This window comes from Tachypleus tridentatus, chromosome 4 (assembly GCF_004210375.1).
Source record: "Tachypleus tridentatus isolate NWPU-2018 chromosome 4, ASM421037v1, whole genome shotgun sequence".
NCBI lineage: Eukaryota > Metazoa > Arthropoda > Merostomata > Xiphosura > Limulidae > Tachypleus > Tachypleus tridentatus.
In genome coordinates this window covers 61,555,006-61,571,711 of record NC_134828.1, presented here as the reverse complement: position 1 = coordinate 61,571,711, position 16,706 = coordinate 61,555,006, and the positions used below count along the sequence as shown (strand labels likewise).

General features: G+C 34.3%; 1 protein-coding gene across 2 annotated transcripts in view; it reads left to right on the top strand.

Moving 5' to 3' along the window:
- LOC143249249 (chondroitin sulfate proteoglycan 4-like) overlaps positions 1-16,706 on the top strand; it is a 92,806-nt gene that overhangs the window by 19,182 nt on the left and 56,918 nt on the right. The window contains exon 2 of one of the 2 annotated variants that reach the window (XM_076498762.1): positions 12,578-12,654. The exons of the other annotated variant lie outside the window; for it this stretch is intronic. The gene's annotated coding sequence lies outside the window, so the exon portion shown is untranslated. The remainder of the gene's footprint in view (positions 1-12,577; positions 12,655-16,706) is intronic. 2 annotated transcript variants of the gene reach the window in all.

The window sequence follows — 16,706 nt, the reverse complement described above, 5'->3', positions numbered from 1 at the left end:
TTCTTTTGATGTTGTTAACCCGTAACTATATGTAGTTTGTAAAATATATATCAATGCTGGAGAAACATTAAAGACCCCTTGTCAGTTAATAATTCTGCTAGAAATTTTGAAAATTATATTTTGATTATTATACTGACAGGCATATGAATAAGAAGTGGCGTATGTATATTTAACGGAAGACCCAGATATAGCCTATCTCAGTAATCTATCAAAATGTTCATTTTGTTAAGAGCATGAAGCTATTATGAATAAGTGTTTTTAACCATTAGCAACAAATATTGCATTACATCTGGAACTCCCAAGACAATTGTCTTATATTTCGAACTATGCACACAGCCATTAAATATCAACCTGTAATCTATTTTTAAAACCACAAGCTAACTACATCTGCAAGATATTAAGGCTTAACGTTTCAGCAATAATTTAGGTTTAACGTCATTTGAAGAAAATAAACCACAGGGTGAAAAACAGGGAAGAGTTAGTTTAAAGAATTTTTTTTATTTAGTTGTAGTTTGTTATCAAGCACAAAGCTATATAAATAGCTATCTGTGTTATGCTCACTACGAGCATCGAAACTCGTTTTCTAGCAGTACAAGCCATAGACATACCGCTGTGCCACTGTGAGAAGAAATCAGTTATACAGATGGGATAATAAAGACTGCTGTAGTTATAACTTGTTTGCTTCAGAAGTTTCCACAAAGCTATAAAGTGGCTAATTTGTAAATGATCTGCCTAATTTTTAACTTGTAGTCTTTGCGGAAGGATGTTGGTCAACAGCACCCGCCGCCAACTCTTAAGCTACTGTAGTCTGATCAAGTAGTGGGATTCGACTGTCAATGTTATGGTGCAAGTATGACCTCAATACAACTATCGAGTAGGCTACGACCGGCCTGCAATTATAGCAGAACTGTATATCGTATTTTTATTTATTTCATGCATGTATTAACAAATATTTAACATTTTCGCAATTAGCTTAATCTTAGCAAGCTAAGTGTGGATGCACAGTATAATTATGATTATTTCTGTAACTTTTACTGAGAAACAGATAACAGTTGGATGAAAAATAACGACTAGTTTACTGCTCAAATCATTTTACGTAATATTTACTTTGTGTTTGGTTTGTTTTGTTTTGAATTTCGCGCAAAGCTACACAAGGGATATCTGCACTGCCGTCCCTAATTTAGCAGTGTAAAGCTAGAGGGAAAGCAGCTAGTCATCACCACCATCCACCAACTCTTGGGCTACTCTTTTACCAACGAATAGTGGGATTGACTGTCACATTATAACTCCCCTACGGCTGAAAGGGCGAGCATGTTTGGTGCGACGGGGATTCGAACTCGCAACCCTCGGATTACGAATCGAGTGCCTTAACCACCTGACCGTGCCGGGCCTACTTTGTGTTACTTTACAATAAACACAATGACTTATATCTAGAACACTTTTGAAAGGGTTCTTTTTCTGGGTGGGTGAATGAAAATAGAAGTATTTTAATCATATACAAAACAACATATTGTTTAGATTACAACATACTTGTACAATTCTCTGTCGAGATGTAGCTCTGTAGCAGGGCTTTGGATTTGGGAATTTGTGCACCGGGTTCGAATCTGATATCACAAAATATTTCCCAAACTTTAGTCTATGGGTGTGTTATAATAGTAATTGTAAACTCCTAAGTATAGATCATGCATAAATACAACATACAAATATATACAAAGCACAATTACTTGTTTGTTTTGTTGTTATAGATAAAGATACTGATCTGGGCTATCTGTGCTGTGCACATCGCGAGCATAGAAATCTCATTTTAGTGTTATAAGTAGTCAGTCTTAACACTAAGCTACAGAGAAACACAAATCCCAAGAAATATACCTCATGAAGTTTTAATGCGTTGTCGTATTGACGTAGTGAACAACAAATTAAGTCAGGGAAGAAAACAGGAATATAAAACAACTGTCACTATTGTGTCTGCAAAGGAGGAAAGCGACCGTAACAAACGGGTAGGTATGATGAAAGCTAACTTTCCCTTTCTTGCAGTCAGTAGTTCAAAACTAGTAACGTCGTGAAATAGTCTTAGTAATTTTGCCATGAATACAAAATACACATTTTTAAATCTTTGAAATATTAAGTATAATGCATTGATGAGCCGCTTGGTCATCATTTATTGTACAGTTTGCCACACAAATGAATTGTTTCGACTGTGTGTAACACTAGGGAATCTGTGTGTAATATTTAATGTAATGCATTATTGTTTCATATCATTTCGTATTGCCTATTTTATGACAACCAGGTCTAATAATAATAATAATTATTATTATTAATTGTTATATTTTTAATTAAAAGCGTCGTTTTCCGCATTTTGGTTGTTATATAAGTCTGGTAAAAAGAACATATTTCTGGAACATTTTATAATAGTGAATGAGAGAATAATGTATATGATTACTTAGGTGTTGATTGTATAAACATTTAATGGAAGTAATGCAGACTATGCGAGAGTGATCCATTTGGTGGTTGACGTGTTTGCGAAACTAGGATGAATAGGAATGACATTTGAAAAGTCTAAAATTAGTTATGCTGCTTAGCTCTAAGGCCTGACACCTAAAAGGAAAGGATATTAAATAATCAAGTTTTGTAAGTTTGGAGGAATTATTAATTATTTTTCTTGCTAATAATTGTAAGGTGATTGTGCTGTAATTGTTTGTTAGAAAAGAAAGATTTGTAATTTCTTTATTGCGCATTTTTTGCGCAAATCTACACAAATGGTTGTATACGTTAAGTTATTCTTAATTCTGAGTTAACAGAAAACTTCAAGACTTTTGTCTGTGTGAACAGTGGTATTTTTGGCTGTCTTGTTTACAGCGCATCCACGGCTCCAAATTGTGAAAAGTTTTTACGACAACCGGAAGTGGTCTAGGGATAAGGGGATTCACGGTATAAGCACACTATCCAACGGATCATTCCCACCCTCTTAGAAACTGGCAAGATTATGTGTTATATTTCTTACCACCTCATGTAATAAATAGAAACGTTCTCACACATTCGCTTTTATAAATCTTCTGTTCTCTGCCATAACTCGAACACATGCGTTAAGATGGCGGTTTGGATTCATATTTACCCATGGAAAAATCGGTCCTGAATAATCGTTTAGTGTTTGACTTAGAAGTCAACAGATTTAGTGACTGTTAACGTATATGATCTTCTTACTTTGGAAAATATAATTTATTTTGTTCATAGCGATATAAACAGGTCAAGGGACGGCACAACATTTAAACTAACCAGAAAAGCGGTGGTAAGAGATAATATTATATGGTTTAACAAGATTGATTAAATGAATGGTACTTTGAATTAAATCTTTAATTAGCACTGTGATGTATACATATGTAGCTTAGAAATAAAGTATGGAATACAAGCCTCATTTGTATTTTGGAACCCACGGGAATCATTACTGGTTTATGAACTGTACGTTTCTGCTGTATGTAATGTGTTTCTGTGAGAAAAGCTTGATTAAGTTTCAAGGGTTGCATCAAGAGATAGTAATATAACTGTTCACAGGTCAAGATGTTCCACATCACTTCCAGCAATACGATAAATTATATTCATACCACCAGCTGTCCTGGCCGCTATCCAGCATCCACAGGGAACATAGTTAAAAAAGTGGTTACAAGTTCAGCGGAAGTGGATGAGAGCAAAGTTAAACATAATACTTTGTGTACTGAACTCAGATGCAAGCAATACCATTTTTATGTCATAATTAGTAATGCTTTCTTCCACAGGTTGCTTAACGAAATATATCGCAAGCTCTGGTTAAATATAACAAAAGGTTGTAATTTGAAAATGTAAAATTCTCTCATCATTTAATTATTTTTGTTGCTGCTGTTTGGAATTTTTTGTGTCACTTTAAGATCACTCTTATAACGCGCCCAAGGCCCCAATGTGCAAAAAGCGATTCTTTTTGGTAATAAGGTACCAACACTAAACACACAGGTGTACAATTCGGCTCAATAACTAATGAAGAACAGTGGCCAGACCAAAATGACTATCATATATAACCATTTAGTGAATATCAGTTTTTTATGCAACGTACTAGCCATCTACCCTCTGACTTACAATTATGAGAGATTAACCATTAATTTTGTAAATCCCTTACTCTGTTTTAAGTATAAGTAGTTATTTAATTTAATGTTAGAGGAGGAAGCTAGTTCAGTAGATTAATTTGTAATAAATAAGTATATCTAATTTCATCAGCAATATTATTTGAATTAGTTTCACACCATAATGTATTTACAGTATTTAGTTTAGTAAATTAGTTTTAAAAAAAAGTTGTATGCTGATTGTTTGTAATGGGTCAGAAACTCCATAGTTTAGGCATAGTCATTCTAAATTTTGAAGTACTGACTAAAGGGAGGGTAACCAAGCAATAGCACACACCGTTTACACAGTTATTCTTAACCAAATTGTGGGATTGGCTGTCACTTTCACAAAGCGCCCACAGACGAAAGTGCAAAGCACATGACATAGCAACCCCAACTTTGAACTTTCAGATCCACCACATTAACCTCTAGACTATTTTCTCCTCAACAATATTAATATAAAATAAAGTTACAAAAATGAACAAGACCACAGATATAAAAATAATCTATAAATTATTTCAGTTAATATACTGTGTTTTTGTCGAAAAAAGCCTGTGAAAACCTACTAGATGCACATTAAATATAGAGCTTCATATAATTAGATAATAAAAATAAACTATATCTTATTTAAGTAAAAACAACAGTAAAATATGTCTGATAGTTTTCTTAAAATGCGGTGCACGACTATAATTTACCTTGAACGTACGTATTTGCAGTGTGATGTAACCATTATATATAAACATAAACTTATCTTTAAATCACAGAGTAGTAAAAACCTTATTAACATTTTTTTAAATCCCAGTTCTATATTTTCGAATTATGTTCTTAACAAGTTACAGAAGACATATCAAGCATGTAACGTCTAAAACATCATTTATCACGTCTGTGGAACCAATTTTTTTTTTTATATGAGAATGTCTTTATTGTATTTTAAGCGATTTTAGTAACAATTTCACACACGGTAAAGTGTTATAACGTCAAGTGACTTCATATTTAAACGAATATCTGCTTAATCGGCCTGTAAGGTTTGTGATTGGTTATCTTCTGCGTTATTGTATTTCTTTGAGGTCGACATTCGGATAATTTGTATACTTTGAAAGTGAAGTTTTTATCTATCCTTTCTACTAGTGAGAAAAATGGAGAATATAATTTTACCTACTTCATCTGAGAAATACAACAAATACTAAAGATTCATTAGATAAATAGCATGCAAGTCACGATACCATTAATCACAAAAAGTTAAAATGGATTTCTGTCTTTTTTTTGAGCAGCAAGTGTGACATTTTTTTGGTCGATGCTTGAGACAAGAGTAAACAAAAGGCTACATGTTGCTAAAAGACAAACACGCGCCATATAGGAAAATGGATAGCTTGAGTTTTGCTTATTTTTTAATGTGTTTGTTTATTGAATTTCGTACAAAGTTGTTCCAGGCCTATTTGCTCTAGGCTTTCATAATATATAAATGATAAACTACAGGAAATACGGTTAACCAACTCTTGTGTTACTCGACGACAGTGGGGCTGATCTTCAAATTGCAATGACTCCACGGCTGAAAGGACGAGGTTTCGATCCCGCGACCTGTATATTGCTAGTCGAATGGCCTAATTACCAGTATATTCCAGGCCCTAGGAAAATTTTAACGCAAAGCTAAGCAATGGGATAAGGGATAAATGCGCTCTGTTTCTCACGGGTTATGAAGCTCCATAAAATTACCGTTGACCCATCGGGTATGTAGTTTAATCTCAGTTGTAGCATATATATATTAAATAATCCGCCAGCTATCAATTGTAAGAACATTTTCATCAAGCGATCCAGCTACTCACCACAATGATGTTTGTTTGTTTTTGAATTTCGCGCAAAGCTACACGAGAGCTCTCTATGCTACCCCTCTCTGACTTTGTGTGAGACTAGAGAGAAGGCAGCTAGTCATCAACATTCACCGGCAACTTTTGGGTTACTCTTTGACTAACGAATAGTGGAATTGACCGTCACATTATAATGCACCCACGGCCCTCAAATTGATAATCAAGCACCCTGACCACCTGGTCATGCCTGACCTACCATAATGGTGAAATTTTTTAATTGTACGCAAGTCTACTTATGCGATTAAGCTTACCAGTTACATACATTGCGACTTATACATGTTTGAATTTGCTTTTCTCATTGCTGATAAATTTTAGTGAAGCTGCATTGGCCACTGAGTCATCTGCTACACTTGCACCAGCTATAAAGCCTCTTTTGAACGTTGCAGTATTTTTGCCTTTCCTCAGATTTGTTACACTGATTGCAAATGTCTGTATTCTAGTCACTTATAGTGCAGCAGGAATCAACTGATACATAATTTATCAACCTAGCTTGCATTTGCAGCTTATTTCAATGGACAGCCAGTGTATATACAATCTAACGCAGAGTTATCTGTCTGCCTGTCTGTCAAGAGGAACTCCGTTGGACATTCCAGACGTCAAGTTGTAATGAATAAGCAATAGGACGAAGGGTCAGAATTTGGCAGCCATTTAAATTTCTAATACGTTAAGCCGACGCTGAAGGAAAGTAACATTTAACAACACACGTAGCAGGGGTTTTGTGGAAGAATGGTTCGTGTGCTACAGTTGTTTCATTTGATCCTCTTGGTATTTTACTGCCTACTTCCCGATACCCCGTATTAAGTACACCTGTACAACCGTGGCATGGACTTGTTCGGTAGAATATAAATTTAACTGAAAAAATAGGGGAAAATAATCAGAAAAACAGATTGAATATTTAGCTGTTTTTCTTGCTGTCTCTTTTTATCTTAATGTATAAGCTATTTATACGTGGCCTTAATGAAAATAATTCAATTATAAAGTATGGGCTAATTATAAATGTTCTTAATAAAAATAACTGAGTGTATGGTATAGGCTGAGGTGTGTGTGTGTGTATATATATTAACACAAATAGTTAATAACCCTAGTGTAGCTTTACGTGAAATTGTAAAACAAACATTACATAAGCAAATATAATAAATATTAAGTGTCGCTTGGTATAATTTGCGTTTGACTAGCAATTTAAAGGTTGCAGGCTCGAATCCTCGTCCAACCAAACATGTTTGCCCTTTCAGCCGTGGGGCGTTATAATGTTTCGGTCACTCCAACTGTTCGTTAGCAAAAGAGTAGTTCAAGAGTTTATGGTGGGTTGTGATGAATTACTGCTTTCCCTCTAGTCTTTCACTGCTAAATTAATGACAGCTAGCAGATAGCCCTCGTATAACTTGCGGGAAATTCACACCTAACCTAACTTGGAATAATTTATAGATAATTATGTAAACAACTATATGACATACACAAAAATATTCAAGTATGTACTTTTTAAAAATATTATTAATAATATCTTACTAGATATATGCCGAATATTGCACTAACTCTTTCAAACGTACCGACCAGCAAGTTTCCTGCAAGGCACGTGCATTTACCAGTCACTAACCATATGGCCCTGAGAAGTATACGTGACACTTAACAGACACGTTTTCAAACATTGTTTTGGAGACAAAGACCACGTTTGGTTTTATTTCACTTTGGTCCTTGTGCTCCATCTCCTCTTTTCGTAACGACCAAGTCAACAATTACAACTTAGACTCCATCAACGTGCCAAGTTTATCACTAAAAATGTTTTCCTTTCAAAATTACATCTTTTACAAAATCTACTTTAATAACTCTAAAACGAGGACTGTACACCACAGGGCTTAGAACATTAGGAAAAATAATGTAGTTTAATATTTTCACAAAGTTTTGTTTAAAATGTGAGATATATTTCCTGAGTTTAACGCTCTTTCACTGGAGACATGATGAAGCGTTTCTTTTCTCATTTATGCCTGTGCATAAAAGGTTAAATGCCTAGTTCGGAGACTTCTGGGGTTCAGACATAGCCGTTCCTAATTTTGAGTTACTGACAAGTGAGGGAGAAGTCAGCTCATAGATATCACCCCTATAAGGGTCTTTGAACTGATTAAGGACTATAGTTAAAAGTGTGGAGCGTATTCAAAGACAACTCGAAACTAAGACCATGCGATTCACAACTCGGCATGATAGTATCTTGAACACATCCAACCTATATGTCATAATAAGAAAGATGTTAGTAATTAACGTAAGCAATAGTAAAAACAACACTATTACATAATAAACAACAAAAACGGATTATCTAACGTTATTATGCATTTTTTACTAAGACAATGTTCTGTTATACAAGCGAAGAAAAATGTGTGACGATTTAGGGTTCACTATATTTCAAGCAAAAAAATATCAGTCAATATATTTATATATCTATATACTGCAAGTTCCTTCGACTTAAGTAATCTGTGTCGCCAGTAAAATTTATCTGTTATTTTGTTTAGGCTGTAGGGGTAAAGTGCAAAATGGGCTGCTTTCGGAATAGTATAGTTTGTTTTTTTTTAACTTGAGAATATTACTAGTTATTTCATATAGACGTAAAAGTCAGAAAATCATTAAACAAAGGAAGTCTCTAAAAGATTCACAGATGACGGTAAATATATCCTTCATATAATACTAGGTTACCTTGAGAGATCTTTCATTTATCATAAGTTAACGATAATCGGGACAACTCAAATGAATGATATAATTTCCGTTCTTATCAAAAACGATCTAATTTTATAAAGTTAAAGCAGGAGTTATACCTCTTTCTTTTCTTACTGGTCACGAAAAAAGTTTCCCTTAGTTAAGTCAAATGAGATAAAGAGGAAATGACTGGTTGACCCTCAATGCCAGAAGCTAGTAGAGCTGGTACAACAGATCGTGAACGTAGCTCGTTGACCAGTTTGCATTTAACTGGAGCATAAAATTAGAAAAGGAAATTAGATTAGGGACAGAGCATCCAATGTACTTAATGATCATGTGCCCCTACAGCTATTAACGAGACTATGCACTGTGCACTAGCATTAACAAACATGAATGTTCCCCACTGGTATGCAGTGGTAAGTCTACGGATTTACAACACTAAAATCAGGGGTTCCTTTCCCCTCGGTGGACTCAGCAGATAGCTCGATGTGGCTTTGCTACAAGAAAACACACACGTACAGAAACAAACATGGAATATATTCACCGTCTTACACAACTAAGAATACTGACATAATGAACGAACATTTCGATCAGGAATGACCTGATCGTTGGTAAGTAAACTGAGAATATACCAGCGTTGAATTCTGTACGTACCAAGTTTCCACTTCTCCAGTCTTGTAATAAATCTCGTTTTAATTTTCTCTTTTCTTTTGTCCTATGGAAATGCAGCGTGTGACATGCTGATGGTAAGGTTACGATTTTATGAAGGACGTCATAGTGGTTTTCTTCGGTAATTTGTTATAATTCCATCGAAGTAAGAGCGCGAGTTGGTGCTTTGGTAATCATTTTCTCATCAAAAATATTCACCAAACCCCCTTTTTCTTCACGTCCGCTTCACCCTACGTGTTTGCTCTAACAGCGTGACGTATAGGCGTTATAAGTACTTGAACTAGCCCTTACCACCAAAGAAAAGAATCGCTGTGTACAACGTCTTGGGTGGTGAGACTGTGACACTTGAGCGCAGTGAACATGACCTAATTACAAGAGCTGCCAATATCAGGCCAAGACTATGTTGTGATGACTGGTAAAAAGGTTTAGGAAGTCAAATATCATTAAGTGTTTACCGCAACAGAGAGGTGGAAGTTCACATATGCGTGTTTGCTTAATGCTATTCATTACACTGAATAATCAAAGTTCAGCTTTCATTGCAACACATTATTTTCGTTAATAGAATTTTTTCAAGTGAAATTAAAGTTGGCATGCTGTTCTGATACATTTTATTTAATTCTAATGGAAGTATTTATTTTAAACTTGTATTATGCTCCCGAAAATTTGGAAAACTTTATAAATCTTTTGGATTTTTAAGAATTAACCTAGTAGACATGCATTTATTCTTACATTCCAGGCCTGGCATGGCCAAGCGCGTTAAGGCGTGCGACTCGTAATCCGAGGGTCGCGGGTTCGCATCCCCGTCGCGCCAAACATGCTCGCCCCTTTTAACCGTGGGGGCGTTACAATGTGAAGGTCAATCCCACTATTCGTTGGTAAAAGAGTAGCCCAAGAGTTGGCGGTAGGTGGTGATGACTAGCTGCCTTCCCTCTAGACTTACACTGCTATATCAGGAACGGCTAGCACAGATAGCCCTCGAGTAGCTTTGTGCGAAATTCAAAAACAAACTTACATTCCACCAATTAACAGGATTTTACATCTTCATTTATCTCGTGAATTTTTTAGAAGTAACCAGTATATGTGTTATTTCTTTTTAGGTTTAATATATTAATATGATATGAAGGCTTTATTAATCGTCTTAGTTTTTAAAACGTTTTGTTATTTCTTCTCTTTTGCTATGAAACAAGAATGCTGCTTTATATTATTTGAATACATTTGTGTCCGTTGTCTTGTAAAATTCAAATGAACTTCTAGATGCAATTGGTATGTTTGAAAGAAAAGCAGTTTTTTATGCTGAGACGGAAAGCAGTAAAGTTAAGATTCAGTTATTATTATAAAATCTAGTTTTTGATTTGTTCTGAATTTAAAATACCGGTACTGAATGGAAGCTTTACAAGTAACTCATATGATATACAATTCAATGGACTGTTGTTGTTTTTGTGTTAGAAAAACTGAAAATATAGTTCGCGGAAACATATTGATATTTCGAGAACAAATAAGTTATCCCATGCCTGAAATGGCTATAAGGCATATGCTTATAATAATAGCATGGGTTGATAATTTGGAATATGGTTGGCAAGGTTTTTGAATTTTAAGATATCACTTGACTTACTTTTGCTGACTCTCCCAGTGTGCAGTGAATTTTAATAATCATTACTGCCAAACCCAAGCAAAATTTAGGTCATTATCGTGAGAAAGGAGGTGGGGGTGGTAGCAAGAGGCGTCTTGGTGAAATATATATATATCATAATGCTGGTGAGATATTGCTTATAATATCAAAAAGTAAAATACGATGTATATTTATTTTAAATACCAAGAATAAGTTGTTACATATTCTGTTATGCAACCAAAATGTATATTTTGTTTTTCAGATATCATTAGAAACTGATTTAAGTTGACATTAGTAAGAAGATGAGAAGATAAACTTTCTGTTTGAGATTCGTGTAAGAGTTTCATAAATTTTTGCATAGAATGTACATTTTTTCACTACAAATGTGGGTTTAGCAGAATTTTATATTCTGAAAAGTTGGGTAACAATTTTAAAACCATCAACTTGGAATACTAACAGTGTTTGTTTGAAGTTAAGCACAAAGCAACACAGTAGGATATCTGTGCTCTACCCATCGTGGATGTCGATATAAGTCCGCAAACATACCGCTGTGCCACTGGGGAGTCAGTTAGAGTGGCCTAAAATGTTCTGTTAGAAAACAAGCTCAAGATATTACACAATGAAACATATCACGTTGAATTTCTTATGAAAAACTCATTTATGTTTTGTTTCCGTAAAAATCAGTTCATTTAGTTCCAACATCTCTTGCTTTCTAAATTTTATTCATACCATTGGTTCTTTGGAAATAAAAAAAACAACAACTACCATCCAAGTCGAGCAAAACATCTGGAAACAATTAAAACACGCGGTTTACAAAAATGACCGAGTTGTAACATTTCATCATGTTAAATCAGTAACATGATAGACTTCACGAATTATACATTGCTACGCATATCTACCATCACAATGAAATTTTAAACAATCTAAATTCAGTACAGATTACTTCTCTAGATATAACTGGTTTCCTTTTAAGTACCAGTATAGTAGTATTTTCAGCGTTTACCTACTTACAAAATATCAATCAGCGTCATTGTGGAAATATATCAGGCAGACTCATCTCTTCATATAGTTTATTTGTTTTTGTGCAAACTTAAACAGTCGGTTATCTACGTTCTGTCTACCTCAGAGAATCATCACCAGATTATAGCAACGTATCTTTGTATACTTTACCGCTAACCTACTGGGAATACGGAAACTTTATATATTATATTGAAGTTATCGTATTTAGTTCAAAGGTAACTGGTTATTTAAAATTCTATTTAAGACTTAAAGACTGATTTCCATTACATTTTTTTCGAAAGCTAATAATTCAAATAAATTTGTACCATGGCAGCACAAAAAATATATAAAAGATTATGAAACTTTTACTAGTTGATTTCACTCTAATTCACTAATGTATAATATTACTATTTTATATAACGAATTTAGTGAGTTTCTTACGAAAACATGTTTCATGACGGAAAAGTAAATTTAAAATAAGTAAATGCCTGAGGTTAGTACTTAAGTGCAATAGTAAATTGTGTGTGCAATTTTTTAAACGACCATTATACTTTATAGAGAAAAAGGAAATGCAACTCCATACTACACAAAGATGAATTCTGACGCTCTATTTCTTTCTAATATAGATTTTTGGTGCGAAAAAGATAAAAGGAATCAGTTATAAAAGAGGAGAATGCAGACAAGTGGACTCTTAGTAGTTGAGGTATATATTATTTAAAATACTGAAATATATAATATATGTTTAGAATTAAGCACAAACCTCTACAATGGGCTATCTCTTCCCACCATTGGTATCGAAACGCGGTCTCAAGCTGTGTGAGTCCGCAGACATTCCGCTGTGCCATTATGAGGCTTAGTGTGTGTTTGTGTTTTCTTATAGCAAAGCTACAAAGGGCTATCTGCTCAGCCCACCGAGGGGAATCACACCCCTGATTTTAGCGTTGTAAATCCGGAGACATACCGCTGTATTAGCGGGGGGCTAGGGGGCTTAGAAAACAGCCCCTATATAACGACATTTGTAGCATAGAATACGGTTACTGATGTTAGCAGGCTAAGAACAGTTTGAAGTGAGTCTACAAATCACATAAAAATTGTATATAAAGAATGTAATTAATAATACGTAATTCTCAATTTGCTCCTGAAGAAGAAAGGTGCACCTTTCGAAAATGCTCGGGTTGTAGATTTTTTATTCACTTGTATCAAGACTTCTTGAACCTGCGTGTTTTTCTAATATCATGAATTAACAATGCAAGGTATTTAATTAGAAGTATGCTTTGTGTCTCCAGAAATAGTGAGTAAACACTGAATAATTCCTACTTTATTTGGAATCTTGCAAATTAAAAAGAATTACGATATATATGATCTTGTATTAGTTTCTAAGAAAAGTAAATTGTTAAACGATAATAAAGAATAGAAAAATATTTTCTGTGGATATAAACCTTTATTGAGCTTACTTTTCGTAAAAACTTACATAAAATCATATAATTATTTTCAAACTTACACCGTAGTTATTTTTATAATGCTATAGCTAAATATCTATAACAAACTCATTGAAACATGAACTAAAAATTCAAAGAAAAACTTTGGTTTTATGTTCTGCTGTCTTTGCAGAAAAACATTTTTGTGAGCTTAATAATATATACCAAATATTTTCCATCCAGTTTAAGCGAGTTATAATGAAATTCTAGGCTGCACCATTCTAAACATACCATGCCTCGAAATAACGATCGTTAATATCATATGTATTCTGATACTTGACTCCACGTGAAACATCAATTAATTCATTAAGGCAATCTTTATTGGTCCAAGCGACCTAATAATTTAATTCCTTTGGACAAAAGTAAATTGATAACAAGTGTAGGTGTTATGAAGAAAATTAGTTTAATATCATGTTCCGCTAACAGATATTCCCGCGCTTTAATGATATGCACGAATTGATATTGATATAAATTAACAGCATTCTAACTTCCGTTACAATTAATCTTAATTACATTTGGTTATCCATAAATTGTGATTAAAGCAGTGGAAACATTTGTAGTTTCATCTGTGTGAGTTAAGAAAAATTACTTTATAATCATAATTCATGACTATATATGGAAGTATTCATGTGGAACAACTTAAACCTTAATGTAACAAAAAATGCCGTTTCCTTTTAACATTTTAATTTGAAATGATACTTTAAAAAAATCAAAACTTCAACTTTATACATATATTACAAATTTCTTCAAGGGACACAAATGAAAAATTGCTAAAATAAAAAAAGAAATATTAGTATCATTATCACCTGCTTCCCGACGTGCAGCTTTAAAACGTACTTTAATGAAATACGAAGTCACAATCTTAACGTTTGGGTTAAGGCGCTTGACTCGTGACGTGAGGGTCGCGGGTTTGAATTCCCGTCGCCCCAAAGATGCTCGTCCTTTGAGCCGTGGGGGCGTTATAATGGTACGGTCAATCCCACTATTTGCTGGTAAAAGAGTAGCCCAAGAGTTGTCGGTGGGTGGTGATGACTAGCTACCTTCCTTCTAGTCTTACACTGCTAAATTAGGAAAGGCTAGCGCAGATAGCCCGCGTGTAAACCCAGTCTACCGAGCTGTTAGCTGGATGTTAACCTGCGTCAGACTGGCATCCTGTCCACCGAGAATGGATTACCATATCCATCCGCTTGTGTCGCTTGAAACTGGCGTTCGATAGTACCAGACTATATGAGATTTAACTTATTCATTACATTATCTAACTCGTAAAATAGTCAACATTTATTAACCGAAAAATAGCAAGAGTTATAGAATTACGACTAAACAGCGAAAATAATGGAAGTAAATTGTTAAATGTAATATAAAGAAACGTTTCAAATGCGTAAAATAAAAATAATTATTGTCAACTGCTACTTTCTAATGAAATATATGTAGTAGCAAATCATTAATACAGAAATCAACAAACACCGAACTTAAAAATGGCATGGAATACAGTAAGTGCATCATGGTGGTTATCATTCGTGTACAGCATATACATCACTGTAGCTATCGGTAATGTACTGGAAGTACATCATGGTGGTTATCAGCCGTGTATAGCATATACATCACTGTAATTATCGGTAATGTACTGGAAGTACATCATGGTGGTTATTAATACCACTAGTTTATACATTACTGTGGTGAACATCGTTAGCATACAGTGCATACATCACCACCATAGATTTAGCATACAGTGCATACATCACCACCATATCTTTAGCATCCAGTGCATACATTACCTTGATTATCATCAGTAAACTGTGTATGTGTAGTGTCTGAGTTGTTAAAAAATGACGTATTAGATATTCCCTTAGCTCATTAAATCTAGCATTCATGTGTGACGGGTCTCAGCTTCAAATTGAGGCAAAAAACATGTCGTCAAAAAATATTAAAGTATCACACATACGTCAGTGTGATTACCTACAATGTAACTTACGTGCATTACCGTGGGTATGGTTATAATACGCTTAAAATGTCATAATAGATATCGATAGTATATGGTACGTGAATATTGTTAGTATATAGTACGTGTATCATCATGATGATACCTTGTATACATTGAAGTGCGTGACAGTGAACGTTGGTAAAATGCGTATCTCGCCATGGTTATTGGTAATATCAGTATATCGATAGTAACGTAGATGGCAGTAATATGAGAGTACTGTGATTAAAGGTTACTATTTCAAAGTTTATTTTTTATTCTATATTAAAATGTGAAGCGTTCTACCTTTCTGCATCAATATCTTAGAAAGGAACACGTGTGTTTCTAGAACGTAGTGAAGATCCGTTCGCTTACTAGGGTAGATTATATTTTCATAATTTAATTACTGTTAGCACAAGTAGCGTGAATGGTTCTTACCGAACCATTGACTATCACCCTGTCGGTATTCAGTTTTTATATTTTAAATAATAGATAAGTAAACTGAATATTTTTCTCTAAACAATCCTGATATTTGGTGGTATATTTAAGTTTGTTACTTATCTCGAGCAATAATCATTACACCATAAAACGTATCGATGTAAAGGGATTCTACATTCGTAAAGTTAAGCTTCTAGAAAACGGAAGATTGCATTCTGCTACCTCTTATTTGTGATATTTATTTATTTTTTACAGTTTTATGATATTAAATTATTCCCAGCTTCAAATCGAATAATGCTGGTAAACGGTCAGGGTTACAATCTTATAAACCTTGGTGAGAAGACGGTTCTCAGACCATACCAGCAAAGTCGTTTTTTATTTCAAATTAAATGTTTATATACAGGAAACTCCTAACAAGCCTTCAACTTGAAGGTGATGCCCTTGTAGGGGTGATTAGTTCATTTATAACCTCAGATCTTCAGTCCTACTCCACTACCTTTACCACGTAATTACTGCACTGGCTGTCATAAAAAATATAAAATGTACCAGACGTAACGTAACCCCACTCCGTAACCATACTAACCTTCCAGGGATTCTGTTTGCTGGATTTATTTCCGTTAGGAAAAACATTTCCATTTAAGTCCCTTTCTTATCATTTAGCTTACTGTGAATAGTAGCTGCAAATAACTCATCCTTCAAAATATATATACACGGTTTATTTTTACATCCGGTGTCAAGCCTAGTAAAAATGTTTTAACATTTCATTTCTTAGTACCTTAATATTTCGGCATAACCAGATTTTTATATTTGCAAAAGAAAACTTACAACGGCGGTTCATAGTTAAATCCATAGGTTCCTGTAAGAACATGTTTGAAAAGTTAA